Consider the following 5,802-nt stretch of genomic DNA (forward strand, 5'->3'; position numbering starts at 1 on the left):
ACAGGAGGTGAGTTATGTGATCTCCTCTGCCATCTGTCTCTTCGGCTCTGTTCCCCTAGAAACAGGGGAGATTGCCTATGTGAAGACCATTTAGAGAATAATTGGATCTGTTCCCTGCTGGGGCTCCTTCTTTGTCCTCTGTAGCTTTGTCACTCCTTCACTGTCTTCTTCTTGGGAGTTTTTGGGGACCAGGAACGATCAGATAATTACATTGACACAAGGTCTATGGGACTCCATCCTGCTCCTGGACCCTTTATCATTGGTCATCAGAAGTACAGCAATGAGGAAGTGTCCCAGGAATTCCCACAGACTGCCCCTTGGGTTGCATTCTTAACAGGGACAGTTCAAGTTAGACGGCTTAGAAAAGAACAAGCTGTCTTTCTTTTGTAATACGTCTTTGCCCCAATATGCCTTAGGCAACCAGAAGAGGTGGCACCAACGTGGATCGCTAAATTTTAGCACCATTTTATAACTGGACCTATTTTGCAACCAGTTTGTGCCTATTAGTAAAGGTATTAATCTCACCCTGACCTCTGAACCCATTAGAAGCACACCATTTTCTAATGAAACTTGATGCTCATGCTGATATGAGGGGTATGAAGCTTACAGACCCCTGGAACCAAACTAGTCTCCAGGTCCAGCAGCCCCCTCTCTGCACAGAACAAGGAAAACTCTGTTGCTTCTGCCAGGAAGATATCTGCCTTCCTGATGTAGGAAGCTTACCCTCTGTTTATCCGTGATTTTCCACTTTAAACTCATCATGCATCCCTAACCAGACTCACTGGTGTGTGGACCCATCTCTCTTCTCCCCAGGCACCCAACCCAGCACCTCTTGTTTGTACATACTGGAGGGGAAGGGTAGCGCCTTCCTGGAGAGTCACCTATAGCCTCCTGTCTGCCTTCAGCAAGCATGAGGGAATAGGGGAAAGGGAAGAACTAGATGAGGGACCACTAGACAGAGGGCCCCTGTCCCTCATGTGCAGTAATACACCTGACTGGGTCTCCCTTTTTGGTCACTGGTTTGATTCCACTTCACCCCACCAAGCTTGCACACCCCCCCCCCAATCTATTCCTCTGCAGTCCACTGCAAAATAAACTATCCTGTGAAGGGAACCCAAGTTCCTCCTCCCAGCCTCTCTGGGCAGTGGCCTATCCATGCTTAGACACTATGCACTTCCAAGGAGAATGCACTTTGGGACAATTGGGCCCTAAAGGACTAGGTGTCACTGTATAATGCCACCTCTCAAAACAGGTGTAACAGGGCACTTGGACTAATTCTGACAACACCTGAGGCCACCACAGGACTGGCCCTGGGGGGGGTTGCCTATCACAAAGCAATCTTAAAAATCCTTACCCAGGCTATAGAGAATCTGGCCTCAAAGATTGGTGATGCCTTAAGGGGCCTCTGGGAGTCATTAGATTCCTTAGCTAATGTGATGTTTGACAGTAGGTTAGCCCAAGATTACCTTCTGGCTGATCAAGGGTATCTCTGCAGTAATTAACCAAACTTGCTGTACATGCATTAACAACTCAGGGGGAAGTCAAACTAAATATTTAGGAGATTTTCAAACAAGCTAAATAGTTATGTGTGTTCAGCAATCCCACTGTCCAAACTACATGGGACTTGATTAAAGTCTTTGTTCCAGGCATCATTTGGTTCCTGCCTTTCCTGGGTCCTCTAGTGGCAATAGTTCTTTGATTATTATTTGGACCCTCTTTATTTAATCTTTTAGTCAGATTTGTGTCTTCCAGGCTTCAGTAGTTTCAGGTGAGGCTCATGGTAGCCTAAGGGTTTCACCCAATCCCCACAGATGGTGGCCCAGGTTCCCGCAGGCCCCTAGAGCAGTCTGAAGGGGGCGGTTACACCTCCAGGGGATGTTAGGGTCTGTGGCCCCTGTTTAGCAGGAAGTAGCTCCCGAAGAAGAGATCTTCTGCCCCTTGACCCTTAAGGAATGTAGAATCCTTTAGGGGGAGTGAGATAGGGTGGGACCTGCAATCATCTGCCTGCACTTGGCAATACTTCCTAAAAGAACAGGGTGTAACACTCTTACCAAGGTACACGCACACATATAGGAGGGGGTTCGGCTGCTTGATAGTCAGAAAAATGGCAAGTGTTGTGTACAGATATCCTCAAGGAGAATGCACTACTCTAAAAGGGGTTGGGGGAGCCTGGAGAAAGGTGGGTGACAGCCTGTAAGTGTGCCTTCCTTCTGAAATCACACACCTCCTGCAGCCCTGTCTATGGCTGGAGATTTTTGACTTGCCAAATACACTACAGTTCTGTCGGCACCTGAAGTCACCTCTAGCTGAATCATGGCAGGAATTCCATAAAATAGACAGAATGTGACAAACTATAGATAATTCTGGACTAACGAAAGGTTTCAGAGAATTAGTCAAAACATCAGGAAACAGTGCTTGAAAAAGGGAGACAGAAAAAGAGATCGAGATGGAAAGTGAAAAAAAGAGACAGAAAAAATTAGAAAAATTAGACCATATCATCCCAAACCAGAAGCAGATTTGAACTGAAAGCAAAATAGTGGTACTTTGTGATGTGCAAAGATGCCGTCTGGTATAGGACCCATCCGAGGCTAGTGTCCTATCGCTGAGTAAACTCAGGAAACGTCCATGAGGCACAAACCAGTACTGTGGCTGAGATCTCAAACTCCCTTTCTCTAATTACAAATGCAAAAAAGGAATAAGTTACCCCATATGCCACTAAAATTGCCCTCTGAATTTATTTATATCTTGAGGTATGTATCTACTCTAAGAAGATAGAATGAGAGAATTAAGAACTCATTTCCATAGTTTTGTGTTTTCAATCCTCAACGCTAATGATCTTTTAATGCAGATTTTATCTGTGAATTCTATTTATTGTGAGTGGTCATTAACATTTGCTGGCTAATGTATTTATTTATTCATGTTAGGAAATAGAAATGCAGAATATGTGTTGGATTCCCTGATTATCAGCAGATAGCTCAATAACATTCTTAGAGTAATGTTGCCAACAAACTTTTAAATTGATAATAGACTATTGTGTATACAAAATCCATGTTCTTCAAAAAGAATGCTGCTTTCTTCAGAATAAAGCAATAGGTCTAGGTCATTAATAAGATTATAGAAATTAATACATGTTAACTTCTTTGAGTTTAATAACTCTTCCTATGGGTTTTGTAGCTAAATATAAACCATCAGTTTTTAAAGCTGGGGGTAATTTGTTTATTTCCAAGGAAATATGTAATTTTTGATTGACTTTCTAGGATAATATGGGACCTGTCAGAATTAATTAAACATTTGTGAATGGTCCAATAGTCAGAGGAAAACCATGATCCTTGTGGTACTAATTGAAAACAGAAAATCTATGACAAAGGAAGCTGTCACAGATCATCTAAACTATAAAACCTCCATTATAATTTACAATCTTCATGACTCATCATTTAAAGATTCCTGCAGTTCCACCTATGTTCAAATTTCCAGAAAAGCTTTTCAGATTCCTGGCCTGAATCCTCCCTTTTTCTCTAATCATGTCCCATCTCCCACCCACTGCCCTAAACTATACTCCCTTGAGACATTTTTACTAATGATTATTGTCAAGACATGTCCCTTTCTGTACTGAAACTTTCACCCAATGGGGAGTCAGCTTTACAAACACCCAGAATTAAAGTATTACCAAAACCCAGTTGGATTTTTGTTGTTGTTTTTAGAATACATTTAGGTCATAGTAATGGATTAGATACCTTGAACAGCCTTGTATCAGAGTAGTATTTAGGTCTGTGTTTTAATTTAGTCGCCAGTGTGTGTAGGTCAAAAATTTTTAAAAATTCACAGCTTCCAGTTACAAATAGGCTTTAAAGATAGTTCTTCAATTATTAATAAATTCCACCAATGCCACATAAAAGGACTTCTCTTAAGAGTGTAGAGCCTGGAGGGTCCCTTTCCCAATTGCTCATCTCATATAATCTCCATGGGGAATTTAAAGTACGAAAATCATCTTCATTACACTTTGAGGAATTCTTTGAAACCAAGCCACATACATAGAAGCAAGCCAAGTAAGCTACATTATTGAATACAATACCAGCACTTTTCTTGGCCCATGCAACTCATGAGTTAGACACTTAAGAATTCTAGTCTGTACTGTTCCCAGTTGCTAGCCCCATCCTACTCAAGATTATTCAGGTTTCTCATTACTCTATATTTGTAGTTCTCACAGTGATAAGTTTGATCAGCTAAATATAGCATATTCTATGTGCCTGACACTGATCCAAGCACTTTATATACATATTCACTCAGCATAACTCATATAGTAGAAACATAAATTTTGATTGAATCATAGAATAGAATCAGTTCTGAACCCAGGACGTAAGACTTCCAAGTTTCTTAATAGAATAATGGAAAGTAATAGATGAAAAAGGATGAGGAGGAGGAAAGGAGAAAAAAGAGGAAAGGATGACAAAGAGAAAAGGAAAAAAAGATTTGCTAGAAGGTTAATAATAAAGAACTGAGATCATGGTAGATATGTGAGTTACTTACATGAAGTAATTGTGGTGCTTCCAGTGGCTACTGAAACTTCTGCTTTGCTCATGCTTGATGATATCTGTGTAGATGACTGAACCAGACCCCAGGCATTTTCCCACTGGTAGTGGGACTACCAAAACCAATGCCACTAATATTTTGCATTACATCTTTCACCAATTTTTGAATGTCTTACTATATCTTGAGTTTCTGCTATATACAAGGCAACATTGTAAGAATATACTTTACAACAGTATGTGAGACACACTTTTTGCTCTTTGCGATGTATCTTTGAAGTTCTTCTTATCAAAGTTCCTCTTCTCCATTGCTTGCCTCTGGGCTTGCCACCTGGTTGTTTTGACCGAGGTGATGTTACCAGCATTACACACACAAAGGCTTAAAACATGCTTGTAGGATGGACTTCCTTCTTGCGCATGAGAATATGTTCCAGACAGACATGGGACAGATCCCCACCCACTGCCAGCCTGAAGCAGAGACTCCTCAGTTGAGCAAGTATTCACTGGTGATGAATAAATGATCATTATTTTTTGCAACCAAGATTTCTGAGGCTATTTGTTACTCAGCAATAGTAGACTGGTGATTAATACAGACAGTAGATCTGGCCCATCTCTGTACTTATTTTAGACCTCCTTGTTACCCTCAGTGTTCCAGACATTCTTACCTCCTCTCATGTCTTCAACACACTAAAAATTTATTCTTACTTCATGATTCTTAAGCAAGCTGTTCACCCTGCCTGGACTTTTTCCCATGGATTGCCTTGTAGTTCCTTCTCGCCTTCCATGTTTCAGCATAAGTATTACGTACTCAATGACGCATTCTGAAACCACCATGTCTAAATATAGACCACACCCCTTGTCTCTGTAAGTCTCTATCACATAGGTTGTTTAAATCATTAATAGTGTTAGTCACAATTCATTGTGATCCATTTGTTTTCTTTTCATCGTCTTTACAGCTAGTTGCTTGAGAGCATATCAGTATTTTTCTCCAATATAACTATAGTGGACCCTGCAGTGCCTGTTCCATGAGTAACCATAGGAATGAATCCACTCTGACAAGTGGTCGCATTCCATTTACCATATCCAAAGCCACTCCAAAACCTCAAAAACATCACATACGGTTAACAGACTCACAGATAATAAAATGTGTCCTTTTTGGATAGATATCTTTTTTCCCTAGTTTGAACACTCTAGCATTTCACTTTTTGAAAGTGTTAACATCTGAAATAAACATCTCTGATATGCTAATAATTCCAAGTCAGGGCTCTGAAGGGTA

At 40.9% G+C, this 5,802-nt stretch overlaps 1 pseudogene; it reads left to right on the plus strand.

The window, feature by feature from the left end:
• The first annotated feature begins 225 nt into the window (after positions 1 to 225).
• Positions 226 to 1,502, plus strand: LOC140696530 (endogenous retrovirus group V member 2 Env polyprotein-like; annotated as a pseudogene).
• Positions 1,503 to 5,802: the final 4,300 nt, after the last annotated feature.

This window comes from Vicugna pacos, chromosome 5 (assembly GCF_048564905.1).
Source record: "Vicugna pacos chromosome 5, VicPac4, whole genome shotgun sequence".
Lineage (NCBI taxonomy): Eukaryota > Metazoa > Chordata > Mammalia > Artiodactyla > Camelidae > Vicugna > Vicugna pacos.